Raw genomic sequence first — 20,208 nt, forward strand, 5'->3', positions numbered from 1 at the left:
GGCTCCACTACGGACACCTTCCAGTACACGCGTGGGATCAGACAGGGATGCCCACTTGGCCCGACCCTGTTTGTGCTTTCCATAGAGCCCCTGCTCACGTCCGTAGCCGGTGACACGCGTATTCGGGGCCTCCCGCTCACAGGAACTGCGGAACTAAAGATCCTTGGTTATGCCGATGACATCTCCCTTTTCGTGAGGGACGCCAGTAGCCTCGACCGTTTTCCTCAGCTCTTCGCATTCTACGCGGCAGCGTCCGGAGCGCAGCTGAACGAGGAAAAGTGCAGGGCCCTTCGCTTCGGCAATTTCCCTGCGCATGCCATCGGCACCTTTCAAGCGGTCAACACAGTAAAGGTACTCGGGATATATTTTTCGAGCGAGGGAGTCGCACCGTCAACGTGGTCCCGCGTCCTTGAAAGGGCCGCTCAAATGGCAGAGCGTGCAGGCCTGCGAGACCTCTCGTTGCGCGAGAAAGCGCTGGCGGTTAAAACGAGTATTTGCGCACTTGCTTTGTACGCAAGTCGAGTAGCAGTGATGCCCGCAAGGACGATAAACCAGCTGTCCAAGCTCATCACGGCGTACTTGTGGGAAGGGAAACCGCCACCTTTAAAAAGACACCTCTTACACCTGGCAGTATCCGAAGGGGGTCTCGGCCTTCCACATGTACAGAGCGCAGGCAGAATTCTAGCCCTTAAAACCGCCCGAGCGCTCGCGCGCGCGAGCGATTACGTTGGCCACAACCTCCTCCTCTACTGGAGCGGTGCCAGGCACGACTGGCTGGACGCTGGCCGACACACCGGTCCATTAGCTGAAGCACCCGCGCCCTACTATAAAACGGCAGCGGCAACAATGCGCATGTTGGGGAATGAACTACCCGGCTGTGACGTAGACGAAGACCCGCCAGCACGCATCGTCGAGGCCATCACGATGAACCAGCTAAGCGATGTCGACCGAAAACGGGCCAAGCGCGCGCAGAGCGAACTTGGCTCCCTCCGTTGCGGCATCCCCCGCGAGGCGCACGATTTGCTCCTTAAAAAGGCCTGGCACGTCCTACCTACAAGACAGCGCCTTAACAAATTAGGCATAGTCCCGAATGCTAGCTGCCCCAACTGTCGCGTCGTGGAAACGCAGGAGCACGCGTTGTTTGAATGCGTCGCGGTGAAACCCGTGTGGCGCATGGTGGCCCACTCCTTCGGCATCCGCACCCCTCCCAACCACAAACGTAACAAAGGCGCCTTCGCCCAACTCGTGGTGATTTTCACAGTGTTGGTTTTATGGCAGAGGCGATCGCTTGCGGAAGCGCGCAGGAAACCAGTACGAGCCGCGTTTCCGGCAGTCTCGAGGATCCGAAGGCTGCTGTGGGCCTATTTATCGGCCGAACTCGAAGCCAGCGGCGAGGAAAAGTTCCTCCGCCGCTGGCATACGAAATTTTTCTTCCTCAGGGACGGCAAGCTAGCCGCCCCAATCACTCCCTTCTAACCCCCCCCCCCCTCCGGCTCCAACACCTTATGTTTAAGTTGTGCGTTCTACATGCATCCCATGTGTCAATCTTTTGAGGTGTAACTCAGACCTTGTTGTGTACCCCCCCCCCCCCCCAGCGTCTATATTCATTCGTGGGGAAACTGATATCCATTGCTCATCTTGTTTTCCGGCATTGTATATATGTATATAGCCCGCGTGTTTTTTTCGTTTCTCTGTACGCCTTGTTTACTCACCTTTGTATATACACACATCCGTTGTTCAATGTTACTCTGTTTTTTTCTGTGCTATAAGTAACTCATGTTTTTGATGTAGTTATCAGCCGATTACCCGGCGGTGCATACTGTACTGTTTTTTTTGTTTCATGCGTTGAGAGTTGAATAAACTTCTCCTTGTGTAGTATCTGTTCTTATCAGCTTAATATCTGATACGGATCCTATTTGGATCCAAGATATTAAACTTATTTTTGTGATGCGGCGGAGTGCTTGAAGCTTGCTTCACCTCCGCCACGGGTTGGCCCGGTATTGCACTACCTCCGGGATCGGCCCACTCACCCCCTGCGGGGTGAGTTCGACAATAAATTCAATGATAGAAGGAGTGTTCGGATTTACCCATGATACCGGGGTAAACGGCTTGGGTGCGTCGAGTGTCCGAGACGGTGGCGGCACGCCGCCCCGGCTGACGCGGTATTCGCGTGCAGGGAGTGCGCTAGCTGTGTTTACACTTACGATTGCTCTGGGAAAATAAATGTTTCCGTGTGTATTTCATATATGGAGGGTCTCTTTTATTTTGTTATGTTCACACGTACATACTCAAGTTTCTTATTTTTTTTAACGTTCCTACTCATATTAATAAAACTATTGAGGAAATTATCATTACTGTTTCGGAGGAAAGCTAGAAGTGTGTATACGATGTGTATGCATGTGCGATGTGTATGTATGTATGTGTGTAGAAGTGTGTATGTATGTGCCAAGCTATTTCCGCTTTTCGAATTCACCCGTTTCGCAACGAAAAATAAAAAAAGCCTCTAGAAAATGGGGTTTGGTTGGTGTTTCTGTTTACAGTTGCAGTGGCAAGCGAAGGCATTTTTATTTCACATCTTCACGCGGCGTCTGAACCTGAAGACGCGTGCTCTCGCCACGTCTACGCATCTACACTATTCCCCATCACAAATTAAAATCGCAAAGAACGCCACAGGACCCACTCCGCACACACCTGCTGTACGGTGGAGCGGCAAAGCCCCGATGTGCTTTTCCTATGTCCACTGACCTTTGGGGTTTGACGTCCCAAAACCACCATATGATTATGGGAAAATTTCGACCACCTGGGGTTCTTTCACGTGCACCCTAATCTGAGCACAGGGAAATGCAGCCGCCGCGGCCGGGATTCGATCCCACCACCTGCGGGTCAGCAGCCGAGTACCTTACGGCCATCAGACCACCACGGCGGGCATCGCCTTGTTGATCAAACACTTCATTTCTGAACACCATCTCATACCAGCTCATCCACCGTTGGCTCTCGTTAATTACAACGAACATCCTCGCACGCTCACCTCAATGGAATTGCCAGTTGCTGGAAGTTCCAAGAAAATTGCGCACTAGACGTTCGGACGCACCACGCACGTACCTGAAGCGACGTGGACCCCAGGACGCGTGAGATCACGCCCCGGGCGCGCTTTGCCTCCGTACCCACTCGTCACTCCTCACAGCTTCACTAAGCCGAGTATGTAGAAGTCGAAGAAGCAGAACAACAAACCAGCCAATCCCCCACAGTGGGTGTGAGCCACAAGTGAAGGTCAACAAAAACAAGCAACACCAGCGAGCGCAGTGACGAAGCTATCGTAATGGGGCGAAATAATCCACGAATATGGCTGCACGTTGACGCACGGTCGCATTTGTGCAACCACCCGTGTCTCCCGAAGACCGTCTGTCGCGCGTCTTCGACGAAAAGCGCAGGCGAGTACTTCTCCACTGATTTCCGCGACCACTTCACGACCGCCTTCGGCCGCCTCATGTCCGTCCGGCACGATCGACGGAGCGCCGCACCAGCGCCTCGTACACGCCACCATAGCACTCCTACCCCTCGGAATCAGCAAAACTCGGACGTTTTCGACCACGACAGACAGAACCTGCCGGCCCGTTGAACGCTTGAACGACATCGCAGCGTCAAGTCGCACACTCACGTTCCGTCACCCTCTGCCACATGATCCTTCATTCACCGGCTTCACAACCCACGCGGTAGACGTTTCGCACGCATTCCCGGGTCTGCCTTTCACGGCAGGACCTTCGTCGACCTCGGTGCGGTGTTCCGTCATGTCGGAACTTGCAAGGCATATGTTGAGCGTGCTGAAGCAGCCAAAGGCACCACCTTTTTGCCGATGATTGTGGGCGTCGTTGCAGAGGCGTTGCTTGGGCAGCCGGCGTAGAAGCCATGTTGGATGGGTGACGTATTCACATTTTGCACAGTCATTTTTTTTTTTTTTCTTCCTTCCTTCCAGACTTTGGTGCTCGAGTTGGACATGTACACTATGCATCAGTTTTTAAAACAAATGCTGTAGCATCCCTCGCGACATGCCTGATAATGTTCGCCAGCAAGCATTTGGTGTGACGTCATGGGCGCATAGAGAGTACGCATGCAAGCAAGCACGCGTGGCTTCGACCTCTGGGAAAAAGAAGGTTTCAGTTTTAACATGTTTGTAAGCGAAACTAGAAACTTCAAGCGGACTGGGGATAAAAGCAATGCCGTGAAGCCAGCGCTGCCGCTGTCGGTGCACAATGCTGGTTGTGCATGGGTGGACGTCGGAATTGCTTTGCTACTGTTTGCCCGGCTTTTGGCCAGAACTAAGTACGAGGTGTGAAAGAATGGATTTTAATTACGTGCTAATGAATTGCATCGCTTCTCGGCCTTTAGGCTAAGATCAAAGTGTAGTCCTACCTCTCGGGACTACATTTTTGGCCTTTGGGCCGGGGTTGGATGCCCCCCCTTGAGGGGGGACAACCCTTTTCACTCTTTTTTTTCTTTCTCCTCTCGCTTCTCTTTTCCCGCTTCCTTCTTACGCTTGCGGTGCATCCAAACCGGGTTCCTTCGGGAACTGACTGGGCAGTTGCACCGCAACTTATACGTTCTTCCCCTGTCCTGAGGTCAGGGCGTGGGTCCAAACCCACCCCTGACCGCCTGGCCTCTCCAGCAGGACTGTCTGGGGTCTTTGGACCCGCGAAGGTGTTATGCCTGCGGGATCCACTTGCGGCCTCTCTTCGGGGTGCGGCAGCAGGGGAGTGACGCTCCGCGGTGGGCAAAAGGCTCACCCCGCTATCACCGCTGTATTGAGCTATAAGCTCTGGGGTCGCTTGCTTAGCTGGCGGGTGGTCGCCCAAGGCGGCCTTCCCGACTAAGCCCAGGGTACCCCGGCCCTGGGTGGACGTGCAGCCCAGCCCCTGCTCTGCCGGCCTGCTCCAATGCAGCTCCACCATGGCTCTAAGCCATGGCGACTGGCCAAGCCCTTTGGTGAGAAAGGGTGGACGCTGGGGCAGCCGGTAGGGCGCCGCACCCTTGGTCAGGCCCGGTGGTCCCGGAGGTCCGGGCGGCCTTTGATCGGGCCAGCAAGGCCGAGACTTCTACTTCCTCTCTTGTGTGCTGCCTCTTTTGACAACCTCACTCTGTTCTTATCAGCTTAATATCTGATACGGATCCTATTTGGATCCAAGATATTAAACTTATTTTTGTGATGCGGCGGAGTGCTTGAAGCTTGCTTCACCTCCGCCACGGGTTGGCCCGGTATTGCACTACCTCCGGGATCGGCCCACTCACCCCCTGCGGGGTGAGTTCGACAATAAATTCAATGATAGAAGGAGTGTTCGGATTTACCCATGATACCGGGGTAAACGGCTTGGGTGCGTCGAGTGTCCGAGACGGTGGCGGCACGCCGCCCCGGCTGACGCGGTATTCGCGTGCAGGGAGTGCGCTAGCTGTGTTTACACTTACGATTGCTCTGGGAAAATAAATGTTTCCGTGTGTATTTCATATATGGAGGGTCTCTTTTATTTTGTTATGTTCACACGTACATACTCAAGTTTCTTATTTTTTTTAACGTTCCTACTCATATTAATAAAACTATTGAGGAAATTATCATTACTGTTTCGGAGGAAAGCTAGAAGTGTGTATACGATGTGTATGCATGTGCGATGTGTATGTATGTATGTGTGTAGAAGTGTGTATGTATGTGCCAAGCTATTTCCGCTTTTCGAATTCACCCGTTTCGCAACGAAAAATAAAAAAAGCCTCTAGAAAATGGGGTTTGGTTGGTGTTTCTGTTTACAGTTGCAGTGGCAAGCGAAGGCATTTTTATTTCACATCTTCACGCGGCGTCTGAACCTGAAGACGCGTGCTCTCGCCACGTCTACGCATCTACACTATTCCCCATCACAAATTAAAATCGCAAAGAACGCCACAGGACCCACTCCGCACACACCTGCTGTACGGTGGAGCGGCAAAGCCCCGATGTGCTTTTCCTATGTCCACTGACCTTTGGGGTTTGACGTCCCAAAACCACCATATGATTATGGGAAAATTTCGACCACCTGGGGTTCTTTCACGTGCACCCTAATCTGAGCACAGGGAAATGCAGCCGCCGCGGCCGGGATTCGATCCCACCACCTGCGGGTCAGCAGCCGAGTACCTTACGGCCATCAGACCACCACGGCGGGCATCGCCTTGTTGATCAAACACTTCATTTCTGAACACCATCTCATACCAGCTCATCCACCGTTGGCTCTCGTTAATTACAACGAACATCCTCGCACGCTCACCTCAATGGAATTGCCAGTTGCTGGAAGTTCCAAGAAAATTGCGCACTAGACGTTCGGACGCACCACGCACGTACCTGAAGCGACGTGGACCCCAGGACGCGTGAGATCACGCCCCGGGCGCGCTTTGCCTCCGTACCCACTCGTCACTCCTCACAGCTTCACTAAGCCGAGTATGTAGAAGTCGAAGAAGCAGAACAACAAACCAGCCAATCCCCCACAGTGGGTGTGAGCCACAAGTGAAGGTCAACAAAAACAAGCAACACCAGCGAGCGCAGTGACGAAGCTATCGTAATGGGGCGAAATAATCCACGAATATGGCTGCACGTTGACGCACGGTCGCATTTGTGCAACCACCCGTGTCTCCCGAAGACCGTCTGTCGCGCGTCTTCGACGAAAAGCGCAGGCGAGTACTTCTCCACTGATTTCCGCGACCACTTCACGACCGCCTTCGGCCGCCTCATGTCCGTCCGGCACGATCGACGGAGCGCCGCACCAGCGCCTCGTACACGCCACCATAGCACTCCTACCCCTCGGAATCAGCAAAACTCGGACGTTTTCGACCACGACAGACAGAACCTGCCGGCCCGTTGAACGCTTGAACGACATCGCAGCGTCAAGTCGCACACTCACGTTCCGTCACCCTCTGCCACATGATCCTTCATTCACCGGCTTCACAACCCACGCGGTAGACGTTTCGCACGCATTCCCGGGTCTGCCTTTCACGGCAGGACCTTCGTCGACCTCGGTGCGGTGTTCCGCCACGTCGGAACTTGCAAGGCATATGTTGAGCGTGCTGAAGCAGCCAAAGGCACCACCTTTTTGCCGATGATTGTGGGCGTCGTTGCAGAGGCGTTGCTTGGGCAGCCGGCGTAGAAGCCATGTTGGATGGGTGACGTATTCACATTTTGCACAGTCATTTTTTTTTTTTTTTCCTTCCTTCCAGACTTTGGTGCTCGAGTTGGACATGTACACTATGCATCAGTTTTTAAAACAAATGCTGTAGCATCCCTCGCGACATGCCTGATAATGTTCGCCAGCAAGCATTTGGTGTGACGTCATGGGCGCATAGAGAGTACGCATGCAAGCAAGCACGCGTGGCTTCGACCTCTGGGAAAAAGAAGGTTTCAGTTTTAACATGTTTGTAAGCGAAACTAGAAACTTCAAGCGGACTGGGGATAAAAGCAATGCCGTGAAGCCAGCGCTGCCGCTGTCGGTGCACAATGCTGGTTGTGCATGGGTGGACGTCGGAATTGCTTTGCTACTGTTTGCCCGGCTTTTGGCCAGAACTAAGTACGAGGTGTGAAAGAATGGATTTTAATTACGTGCTAATGAATTGCATCGCTTCTCGGCCTTTTGGCTAAGATCAAAGTGTCGAGTTAGCTGTTTTTTACGAGCCCTCGCGCGAGTCCCGGGGTCACGTCACGTCGGCGTCGGCCCCCGGGCCCTCTCGGAGTTCGAGCCCCAGAACCAGTGCAAGCCCTTCGCCGCCGCAGCCTCGTGCACGCGGCTGCCACCCTTGGGTTTCGGGCCTTCCCGCCCGGAGACCCTCTACATGCCAGGTCGAGCCAGGCCCCCGGTCCGCCCCTGCTGCCCCGGAGCTCCTAGCGGCGACCCCTGCCATCACCAGACCCCAAGCGGCCCCCGCCTCAGCTGAGCCGCTGCCTACCAGTGTGCAGCTTGACTGCACGTCACGAGTCGTCCCAGAGCCTCGCCCCCCCCCGGCGGCTTGCGGGATCCGCCCACCAGTATGGCCATGCCAGTTGAGCTCCCGGTGAGGGAGAATTGTTTCATGTTTTCCGCGCCCGAGGGCGATGTCTCTGTTGACGATCTGATTGATGCAGTAGAATTAACCGCTGGTGATGATAGTGTATTCGTGCTTCAGCACATGGGGGGCGCAAAGTTCCTTGTGTGTACTCGCAATGCTAGTCAGGCGACGAGCCTAATGGTGGCGGAGGGTTTCACGGTGAATGGGGTGAAGGTGCCGGTAGAGGCAGTCGGGCCGCCGGTAACGTACGTGAACGTCTGCCGCTACCCGGCTTTCTTGTCTGATGAGGCCCTTAGTAATGCTCTTGCCCCTTTCGGCAAAATTAAGAGCATTTCCTTCGCCACCTTGGCGACTCGCCAGACTAAGCTAAATGGTGTGAGGCTAGTCAAAATAGAAATGTCCCGGCCTGTTCCTAATTTCATGACAATAGCGGGGCACAAAGTCATGTGTGAATACCGTGGGATGCGTCGCGTGTGCGCCCGCTGCGGCGAGGTCGGACATATGGCGACCGCATGTTCCGCCGCGTACTGCAGACGGTGTGGCATTTTTGGCCACGATACGGAGGGCTGCGAGGCCGAATGTAAACGCTGTGGCGGCCACCACGGGACGCGCGAGTGTTTTCGGAGGCGCTCTTACGCGTCTGCCGCCCGCGGTTTCCCCACACTGACTGATACCACCCCCTCACTTGTACATGTAAGCGGCCCTGCCGTATCGAAGGCCGCCAGTGCCCCACGCCTACAGGTGCTATCGCCAAGGACTGCACCTCGCACCATTGGGAAGGGGCTCCCACCCGAGGACCGCAACTGCAATACTGGCCCGCCCACAGGCAGCAGTGCGGACACTTCGTCTGCCAACGAAGGGGAGAAGCCGGGAAGCGTTGACGACGTCGCCACCACGTCGTCTGAAACGGACACCAGTGACCTCGAGACGGTCTCTGCACAATCGTCACCCACCACGCAGCCCGCACGCCCGCTAGGCGGGCCCGGCCGCCAGGGTTCCTCTGTCGCGCCTAAAGCCCTTACTGGTGCCTCTGAGCAAGAAGCAGCGAGCCTCCTTGTCGCAAACCCACCCACTAACGTGCTGGCTCCAGTCACTCCCCTGGACTTGGAAGAAAGGAGCCAAGACCCCGCCCGAGAGGACTTGCCCATCGTGAGTCGCGGGTACTACGTGCTCCCTGAAGTCCGCGCTCAACCAAGCCTGATACCCCTCCCTGCGCCCTCCTCTGACCATGCGTTGCCCAGTCTCTGCCGTAACCGGGACCCGATTACAGCTCAGACCGCGACTGGCCGCGATCAGAGGACACGCTCCCGCTCGCGCTCGCGCCGACGCACAGGAGAGGGTGTTAAGAGCGATCCGAGAGAACGAGCGACGAGCGGAGAGACGAAGCAGCGACGGGCCGGGCTCGGCGCGAGGAGCAGCGACAGCGACGCCCCTCCGAAAGCGAAATCACAGAAGTTGGGCGAGCGCGCGGAAAGCGAAGGGGACCCGCCCCCTCAAGCCGGCGATTCCAGCGCCTAGTACGCCGACCCCACCCCAGATGGCAGCGCCCTTCCCCCACCGCGCTCCCTTCCTTCTCCCTCTGTGTCCCTTTCCCCTGGCGCGCCATGCACTCACCCTTTCGTAAACTCGCCCCCTCTCCCCTCCTAGCTCCGCTTTATGGCTGGCCGGCTGCGTTTCGCCACCTGGAACGTACGCGGGTTCCGCGATAAGACGAAGCAAACCGCCGTCATCTCTTTGGCCAAGCTCCATGACATTGACCTGCTGTTTGTCCAAGAGGCGAATTTCCGTTCCCTCCTCGATGTCACCCTTTTTCGGAACCTTTGCCAGGTCGATGCCTTCTTTTCCTTGACGCGGGCCAAGTCATGCGGGGTCGGAGTCGTCTTCGTCTCTGGAAGGTTCAGGCAAAAGGCTCATTGCGTGTTTGGCGCCGACGGCCGTACGCTAATCCTGGACATCTTCATCGACGGTCGCAAAGTACGGCTCGTTAATGTGTACGCCCCAACAACGAGAACGGAAACGAACACCTTTTTTAGAGAGCTCGGCGAGTCCTTGCAAGCGCCCCTCCCGCATGTAGTCGTCGGCGACTTCAACTGTGTCGTCGACACTACAAGGGACATCAGGGGCCCAGGTCGCGGAGGCTCAGCCTACCACGCGAAAGACCTTGTCAGACTCCTTCGCCGACTGCGACTCTCGGATGCATGGGTTCTCCAGCATGATAACGCATTCGGTCCCACTCGCATGTCGAGGACCACCGCCAGTAGGCTCGACCGCGCCTACTTACCTGACCTTTTGTTACCTTCCCTTGAGGCGTGTGAGGTGCTCCCGTTGCCTCCTGCCTTGGCGGGCATTTCGGATCACGTCCCGTTGGTGACAACCGTGCGCGGGAAGCCCGGCCCCAGTCCAGCAAACGCGTCGTGGCGCCTAGATCCGGCTTTATTAAATGACCCGGTTTCCACCCCCCTGATGCAGCAACGCATTGAAGCCACAATCAGAGCGACCCCCCGAGTGACCCCGGCCGTCTGGGACGACCTCAAGGCGACCTGGAAGGCGCATTTACAACAAGAGGGCAGAGCGAGAAAAAAACGCATTACGGCTCAGATGAACGAGCTGCTGCGCAGGATGCGCATCGTCCAGAACGCCGAGTGTCTCACTTCCTGCACTCGCGACTATCTTGCCGCGCTTAAGGTACAGCATGCACGACTGCAACGAGCCATCACCGGCGAGAAGTGCGCGTTCCGAACCACCTCAGAGGGGCACCGGGAAGAGGACCTGCGCGAAGTAAGCGGCAACGGCTCAGTACGGATCCTACAAGTAAGGCGCCCAGACGGCACACTCACGGAAGACCCAGCAGAGATCGAGGCGACCTTTCGACGCCACTTCGAGACCGCTTTCCGCGAACCGGAGCCCATAACGACCTCATCGGAGCTACCGCACCGGTCAGAACTGTACCAATTCTTGAAACACCTCGATGAAGGTGAATGCCCGACCTTATGCGGCGCAGCGACGATGCAGGAATTGTGGGCCGCCATCCAGTCTATGCCACCGAACTCAGCTCCCGGCGCGGATGGCCTCACTGCAGGGTTTTATGCGACCTTTTTTAGTATCCTGAGCGAGCCGCTACTTGGCGTAATCAACAGCATTCTCGAAGGCCACGCGAAACCCGCCTCGTTTGCCATGGGGCGCGTGGTCCTGATACTTAAGGAAGGCTCACCACCGAACGACCCCACGTCATGGCGCCCTATCACGCTACTGAATGCGGATTACAAGATTGTCGCCTCTATTCTAAACAGCCGTTTAAAGACCTTTCTGCCGGACATCATCGCGCCGCACCAAACCTGCGCAGTTCCGGGCAGATCACTGTTTGCCAACCTGAACATGACTAGAGACGCCTTTCAGTACGCCACCGAGAAAAGAGTATCAGGAGCTTTTCTTTCCCTCGACCAGGCCAAGGCCTTCGACCGGGTCAGGCACGCCTACCTGTTCGAAACGCTCCGAGAGTTTGGCCTCCCGGCAGGGTTTGTTAACATCATCAAGCTCCTCTACTCGGACCTCAGGTGCCATGTGGTTGTGAACGGCTCCACTACGGACACCTTCCAGTACACGCGTGGGATCAGACAGGGATGCCCACTTGGCCCGACCCTGTTTGTGCTTTCCATAGAGCCCCTGCTCACGTCCGTAGCCGGTGACACGCGTATTCGGGGCCTCCCGCTCACAGGAACTGCGGAACTAAAGATCCTTGGTTATGCCGATGACATCTCCCTTTTCGTGAGGGACGCCAGTAGCCTCGACCGTTTTCGTCAGCTCTTCGCATTCTACGCGGCAGCGTCCGGAGCGCAGCTGAACGAGGAAAAGTGCAGGGCCCTTCGCTTCGGCAATTTCCCTGCGCATGCCATCGGCACCTTTCAAGCGGTCAACACAGTAAAGGTACTCGGGATATATTTTTCGAGCGAGGGAGTCGCACCGTCAACGTGGTCCCGCGTCCTTGAAAGGGCCGCTCAAATGGCAGAGCGTGCAGGCCTGCGAGACCTCTCGTTGCGCGAGAAAGCGCTGGCGGTTAAAACGAGTATTTGCGCACTTGCTTTGTACGCAAGTCGAGTAGCAGTGATGCCCGCAAGGACGATAAACCAGCTGTCCAAGCTCATCACGGCGTACTTGTGGGAAGGGAAACCGCCACCTTTAAAAAGACACCTCTTACACCTGGCAGTATCCGAAGGGGGTCTCGGCCTTCCACATGTACAGAGCGCAGGCAGAATTCTAGCCCTTAAAACCGCCCGAGCGCTCGCGCGCGCGAGCGATTACGTTGGCCACAACCTCCTCCTCTACTGGAGCGGTGCCAGGCACGACTGGCTGGACGCTGGCCGACACACCGGTCCTTTTGCTGAAGCACCCGCGCCCTACTATAAAACGGCAGCGGCAACAATGCGCATGTTGGGGAATGAACTACCCGGCTGTGACGTAGACGAAGACCCGCCAGCACGCATCGTCGAGGCCATCACGATGAACCAGCTAAGCGATGCCGACCGAAAACGGGCCAAGCGCGCGCAGAGCGAACTTGGCTCCCTCCGTTGCGGCATCCCCCGCGAGGCGCACGATTTGCTCCTTAAAAAGGCCTGGCACGTCCTACCTACAAGACAGCGCCTTAACAAATTAGGCATAGTCCCGAATGCTAGCTGCCCCAACTGTCGCGTCGTGGAAACGCAGGAGCACGCGTTGTTTGAATGCGTCGCGGTGAAACCCGTGTGGCGCATGGTGGCCCACTCCTTCGGCATCCGCACCCCTCCCAACCACAAACGTAACAAAGGCGCCTTCGCCCAACTCGTGGTGATTTTCACAGTGTTGGTTTTATGGCAGAGGCGATCGCTTGCGGAAGCGCGCAGGAAACCAGTACGAGCCGCGTTTCCGGCAGTCTCGAGGATCCGAAGGCTGCTGTGGGCCTATTTATCGGCCGAACTCGAAGCCAGCGGCGAGGAAAAGTTCCTCCGTCGCTGGCATACGAAATTTTTCTTCCTCAGGGACGGCAAGTTAGCCGCCCCAATCACTCCCTTCTAACCCCCCCCCCCTCCTGCTCCAACACCTTATGTTTAAGTAGTGCGTTCTACATGCATCCCATGTGTCAATCTTTTGAGGTGTAACTCAGACCTTGTTGTGTACCCCCCCCCCCCCCAGCGTCTATATTCATTCGTGGCGAAACTGATATCCATTGCTCATCTTGTTTTCCGGCATTGTATATATGTATATAGCCCGCGTGTTTTTTTCGTTTCTCTGTACGCCTTGTTTACTCACCTTTGTATATACACACATCCGTTGTTCAATGTTACTCTGTTTTTTTTTCTGTGCTATAAGTAACTCATGTATTTGATGTAGTTATCAGCCGATTACCCGGCGGTGCATACTGTACTGTTTTTTTTGTTTCATGCGTTGAGAGTTGAATAAACTTCTCCTTGTGTAGTATCTGTTCTTATCAGCTTAATATCTGATACGGATCCTATTTGGATCCAAGATATTAAACTTATTTTTGTGATGCGGCGGAGTGCTTGAAGCTTGCTTCACCTCCGCCACGGGTTGGCCCGGTATTGCACTACCTCCGGGATCGGCCCACTCACCCCCTGCGGGGTGAGTTCGACAATAAATTCAATGATAGAAGGAGTGTTCGGATTTACCCATGATACCGGGGTAAACGGCTTGGGTGCGTCGAGTGTCCGAGACGGTGGCGGCACGCCGCCCCGGCTGACGCGGTATTCGCGTGCAGGGAGTGCGCTAGCTGTGTTTACACTTACGATTGCTCTGGGAAAATAAATGTTTCCGTGTGTATTTCATATATGGAGGGTCTCTTTTATTTTGTTATGTTCACACGTACATACTCAAGTTTCTTATTTTTTTTAACGTTCCTACTCATATTAATAAAACTATTGAGGAAATTATCATTACTGTTTCGGAGGAAAGCTAGAAGTGTGTATACGATGTGTATGCATGTGCGATGTGTATGTATGTATGTGTGTAGAAGTGTGTATGTATGTGCCAAGCTATTTCCGCTTTTCGAATTCACCCGTTTCGCAACGAAAAATAAAAAAAGCCTCTAGAAAATGGGGTTTGGTTGGTGTTTCTGTTTACAGTTGCAGTGGCAAGCGAAGGCATTTTTATTTCACATCTTCACGCGGCGTCTGAACCTGAAGACGCGTGCTCTCGCCACGTCTACGCATCTACACTATTCCCCATCACAAATTAAAATCGCAAAGAACGCCACAGGACCCACTCCGCACACACCTGCTGTACGGTGGAGCGGCAAAGCCCCGATGTGCTTTTCCTATGTCCACTGACCTTTGGGGTTTGACGTCCCAAAACCACCATATGATTATGGGAAAATTTCGACCACCTGGGGTTCTTTCACGTGCACCCTAATCTGAGCACAGGGAAATGCAGCCGCCGCGGCCGGGATTCGATCCCACCACCTGCGGGTCAGCAGCCGAGTACCTTACGGCCATCAGACCACCACGGCGGGCATCGCCTTGTTGATCAAACACTTCATTTCTGAACACCATCTCATACCAGCTCATCCACCGTTGGCTCTCGTTAATTACAACGAACATCCTCGCACGCTCACCTCAATGGAATTGCCAGTTGCTGGAAGTTCCAAGAAAATTGCGCACTAGACGTTCGGACGCACCACGCACGTACCTGAAGCGACGTGGACCCCAGGACGCGTGAGATCACGCCCCGGGCGCGCTTTGCCTCCGTACCCACTCGTCACTCCTCACAGCTTCACTAAGCCGAGTATGTAGAAGTCGAAGAAGCAGAACAACAAACCAGCCAATCCCCCACAGTGGGTGTGAGCCACAAGTGAAGGTCAACAAAAACAAGCAACACCAGCGAGCGCAGTGACGAAGCTATCGTAATGGGGCGAAATAATCCACGAATATGGCTGCACGTTGACGCACGGTCGCATTTGTGCAACCACCCGTGTCTCCCGAAGACCGTCTGTCGCGCGTCTTCGACGAAAAGCGCAGGCGAGTACTTCTCCACTGATTTCCGCGACCACTTCACGACCGCCTTCGGCCGCCTCATGTCCGTCCGGCACGATCGACGGAGCGCCGCACCAGCGCCTCGTACACGCCACCATAGCACTCCTACCCCTCGGAATCAGCAAAACTCGGACGTTTTCGACCACGACAGACAGAACCTGCCGGCCCGTTGAACGCTTGAACGACATCGCAGCGTCAAGTCGCACACTCACGTTCCGTCACCCTCTGCCACATGATCCTTCATTCACCGGCTTCACAACCCACGCGGTAGACGTTTCGCACGCATTCCCGGGTCTGCCTTTCACGGCAGGACCTTCGTCGACCTCGGTGCGGTGTTCCGCCACGTCGGAACTTGCAAGGCATATGTTGAGCGTGCTGAAGCAGCCAAAGGCACCACCTTTTTGCCGATGATTGTGGGCGTCGTTGCAGAGGCGTTGCTTGGGCAGCCGGCGTAGAAGCCATGTTGGATGGGTGACGTATTCACATTTTGCACAGTCATTTTTTTTTTTTCCTTCCTTCCAGACTTTGGTGCTCGAGTTGGACATGTACACTATGCATCAGTTTTTAAAACAAATGCTGTAGCATCCCTCGCGACATGCCTGATAATGTTCGCCAGCAAGCATTTGGTGTGACGTCATGGGCGCATAGAGAGTACGCATGCAAGCAAGCACGCGTGGCTTCGACCTCTGGGAAAAAGAAGGTTTCAGTTTTAACATGTTTGTAAGCGAAACTAGAAACTTCAAGCGGACTGGGGATAAAAGCAATGCCGTGAAGCCAGCGCTGCCGCTGTCGGTGCACAATGCTGGTTGTGCATGGGTGGACGTCGGAATTGCTTTGCTACTGTTTGCCCGGCTTTTGGCCAGAACTAAGTACGAGGTGTGAAAGAATGGATTTTAATTACGTGCTAATGAATTGCATCGCTTCTCGGCCTTTTGGCTAGTCCAATTGTCGAGTTAGCTGCTTTTTTTCGCGCGAGTCGCAGGTCGGACCTGGGGTCACGTCAAGCCGACGTCGACCCCCGGGTCGTGCTGCAAGGAAGTCTTCCAGCCTCCCGGGAGCTGCCGTTCCAGCCTGCAGTCCTTGGCCCCCGGTCCCGGGCCCTCCTGCTCGGTGACCCCCGCCCCATGCCTGGCGACGCACGGACCCGGAACCCGCCTGCTGCCCCGGCTCCTCCCGTCCCGTCGCCTACCTCTTGGCCACCAGACCTCGGACCCAGCACCTGCTGAGCCCGCATACTAGCACGCAGCACGCCTGCGTACCCACCAGTCACGCCCCCCCTCGTCTTTCGTGGAGGAGCGCCCCACCAGTGCCCATCATGGCAACTCAATCGAACCTCCCGGTGAGGGAGAATTGTTTTTTCTTTAATGTGCCTGACGGCGATTTTTGTATAGACGATTTAATTGACGCTGTAGAGCGTACCGCTGGGGAGGATAGCGTGCATGTCCTCCAGCATATGGGAGGCGCGAGATTTCTAGTGGGCACGCGCACTGCGGCTCAAGCCACCAAATTAATGGTGGAAGAAGGTTTTCTTGTGCGTAACGAGAAAGTAGCAGTGGAGGCAGTAGGGCCTCCGATTACGTTTGTGAATGTGTTTCGCTACCCCGCCTACCTCCCCGAGGACCCCTTGGTTAACGCACTGGCCCAGTACGGGAAAGTGAAGAGCGTGGCTTTCGCGACGGTCGCAAACCGGCAAAACAAACTCAATGGCGTGCGTGTTGTACGCATCGAAATGGTAAAGCCAGTGCCAAACTTTGCGATTGTCGCGGGGCACCGCGTAATGTTTGAGTACAGGGGCATGCGGCGTGTTTGCGCGAGGTGTAGCGAGACGGGACACATGGCCTCTGCGTGCCAGAACCCATACTGCAAGCGCTGTGGCACCTTTGGCCACGAGACGGAGGGCTGCGAAGCCGAATGCCAGAGATGCGGCGGCCACCACGGGACCAGGGAGTGCTTCAGGAGGCGCTCATACGCGTCAGCCGCTCGGGGGCTCTCCTCGGTCTCGGACCTCGCGTCAAACACGACTCGGCCCAGTGGCCCGTCTTCCCCGCGGCTCGGAGAACTGAAGTCGCGCCTCCAAGTATTGGCACCTAAGCCTGCACTCCGTACAACCGCAAGGGAGACCCTCCCCAGCGACCAAGACACAGACACTGACCCGCCCACTGGTGATAGCAGCACGGCGACTTCATCTGCCAATGAGGGAGAGCGAACAGAAAGAACAGAAGATGTCTCCACCGCACCTTCGGGAGCAGAGCTGAGTGACTCCGCCACAGATTCGGAGGTTTCGCCCCCCTCTTCCTCGCCTGCCCCCCCGACGGCGCGGGACCAGAGCCAACCTGCGACGCCCGAGCAGACAGAGGCGGAGCTTTCCACTGAGACAGGAGAGGTCTCCTCCTCTTCCCGTTCAACTCCCGCCAACGTGCTCGCCCCGGTAACCACCCAAGACTTGGCGGACGGAACCCAAGACCCCGCCCGCGGTGAAGCGCCCATTGTGAGCCGGGGCTACTATTTCCTTCCTGACGAACGTGACAAGAGCTACACCAACGCACCCTCCTCCGTCCCGACAGTGCCACGCCCTGCCCGGGAGAGAGATGGGATGGCAAGCCAGCCCGTAGGCCGCGAGCAACGCGCTCGCTCACGTTCACGCAGACGGCATGGCGATGATGATAAGAAGGCCGGGCGAGAGCGAACTGCCAGCAAGGAGCAAAGGCAGCGCCGACCGGGGGCTGAGGGACGGAGCAGCGACAGTGACGCCCCGCCCCAAGCTAAAGCGAAGAAACTCGACGCAAGCAGCGGGGGTAAAGGGGCACTGCCCCCCTAAGCCGCTGCCTTCAAGTTCTGAGAACGCGCCGCGCCGCTCCACACCCTCGCCAGCCACCGCCCGCCCTCCTCGCTTTCCCTTTGCGGCGCGCTCCCTTCCTCTCTTTGCTCTCGTGGCTAATGTTCCCCCTCTCCAGAGCAGCTGCTGGCGCTCGCCCCCTCGCCTGCTCCTTTACTGTCGAATTCGTGCCCAGCTGCGATAACCGATGCCCCCCCTCCGCATAGCCACGTGGAACGTGCGCGGCTTTCGCGATCGCGTCAAGCAGAGCATGGTGGTTTCGCAAGCAAAATCCCAGGGCATCGACCTGCTGTTCCTCCAAGAAGCGAACTTTCGGACCCCGCTTGACGTCACCCGATTCCGCCGCACCTGCCAGATCGAGGGGTTGTTTTCCCTAACGAACGCAAAGGCGTGTGGCGTAGGCGTCGTTTTCGTTTCGGGCCGTTGCCGGGAAAAGGCGCATTGCACCTTTGGAGCTGACGGACGCATCCTCCTTCTCGACATCTTCATCGATGGACGGAAGTTCCGCGTCGTCAATCTCTATGCACCCGTGACGCGCAACGATACAAACCGCTTCTATCGGGAACTGCATGGATACCTGCTTGAACCCCTTCCCCACGTAGTCCTCGGTGATTTCAACTGCGTCATCGACACTACGAGGGACATCAGGGGCCCGGGGCGCGGCGGTTCAGCATACCACGCTAGGGAGCTAATAAAGATCCTACGCCACCTCAAGCTGTCGGACGCCTGGGTTCACCTTCACGGGGACGCCTTCGTGCCGACGAGGACCTCAAGAGTCACGGGTAGCCGGCTGGACCGCATTTACCTTCCCGACGCATTGCTCCCTTTGCTTGCCTCGTGCGAGGTAATTGCTTTACCAGCCAGCCTGGAGAAATTGTCGGACCACGCCCCGGTGGTTATAACAGTGAGGGCGCAGCCGGGACCTCGACGGCGGGACACCGCTTGGCGCCTCGACCCGGCGATCTTAGAAGATAACGAAAGCGTAACCAGCTTGAAGGCCCGTCTGGAGGCGTCAATCCTAGCGTCCCCCTGCGAGTCCCCGGAGGCATGGGACGACCTGAAGTCGACGTGGAGGGACCTCCTGCAGCAGGAAGGTAGCGTAAGAAAAAAACGTAACACAGCCCGCTTGAACGAAATTCTACGAAGAATGCGCATCGTTCAAAGCGCCGACGCCCTTACTGCTTGCACCCGAGACTACCTTCACTCGCTTCGGGTCCAGCACGACCGAATTCTCCGAACGACCGCCCGGGAGGCCCGTACAGCACGCGCCGCCTCGGGAGACCAACCGGAGGTTGACCTGCGCGAGATTAACGGGAACGGGTCCTTGCGCATCACGGAAGCGCTCCGGCCCAACGGTACAACCACGTCAGACCCAGCTGAAGTAGAGGCCGCGTTTCTCGACCACTTCAGGCGTGCGTTCACCGAACCTGACCTGGCGGAATCGCATCGAGACCCGACTCTTGTTAGAAACCTATGCCAGAACCTGCACCGTTTGGAGGCTGACGAGTGTGTGACCCTGTGCGCCCCGGCCTCGCTCGAGGAAGTCCGCCGGGCAATCGCATCGATGCCCCCAAACGCAGCGCCGGGCGCAGACGGTCTGACAGCGGGATTCTATATGACGTTTTTTGAGGTCCTGGGCGAACCTCTTCTCAACATCGTCAACGCGGTAATTGGGAAGCGAGCGAAGCCAGCCTCCTTTGGTGTGGGGCGTATCGTCCTGATCTTGAAAGACGGCGCGCCCTCAAACGACCCGTCATCATGGCGCCCGATCACTCTACTAAACGTAGATTACAAGATCGTGGCGTCCATCTTGAACACCAGACTTAAGACCTTTCTGCCGGACATGATCGCCCCGCACCAGTCCTGCGCCGTCCCAGGGCGCTCAATGTACGCCAACCTCACCCTGACGAGAGATGTATTCGAGTTCGCCTCCAACAAATGCATCGCGGGGGCCTTCCTGTCCCTCGATCAGGCGAAGGCGTTTGACAGGGTGAGACACTCGTACATGCTGGAAGTACTACGCGAGTTTGGTCTCCCGCCGGACTTCGTCACGGTCATAGCGCAACTGTACACGGACCTGCAGTGCTGCGTAGTCGTCAACGGCACCACAACGACCCCCTTCGCATACACCAGAGGAATTAGGCAAGGGTGCCCCCTAGGCCCAACCTTATTCGTTTGCTCTATCGAGCCACTAATCACATCAGTCGCCTGTGACGGCCTCATCAAGGGCCTGCCTCTAACAGGCCAGGAAGAGCTGAAGATCCTTGCCTTCGCAGACGACATCTCCCTGTTCCTGAGAGATACGCG

General features: G+C 56.2%; 3 pseudogenes; all 3 read left to right on the forward strand.

The window, feature by feature from the left end:
* Positions 1-1,858: 1,858 nt before the first annotated feature.
* On the forward strand, positions 1,859-2,031 carry LOC142766165 (U2 spliceosomal RNA; annotated as a pseudogene).
* Positions 2,032-5,109: 3,078 nt separating this feature from the next.
* LOC142766401 (U2 spliceosomal RNA) lies at positions 5,110-5,284 on the forward strand (annotated as a pseudogene).
* An 8,193-nt stretch (positions 5,285-13,477) lies between these two features.
* LOC142766166 (U2 spliceosomal RNA) lies at positions 13,478-13,650 on the forward strand (annotated as a pseudogene).
* Positions 13,651-20,208: the final 6,558 nt, after the last annotated feature.

This window comes from Rhipicephalus microplus, chromosome 6, assembly GCF_043290135.1.
Source record: "Rhipicephalus microplus isolate Deutch F79 chromosome 6, USDA_Rmic, whole genome shotgun sequence".
Classification (NCBI taxonomy): domain Eukaryota; kingdom Metazoa; phylum Arthropoda; class Arachnida; order Ixodida; family Ixodidae; genus Rhipicephalus; species Rhipicephalus microplus.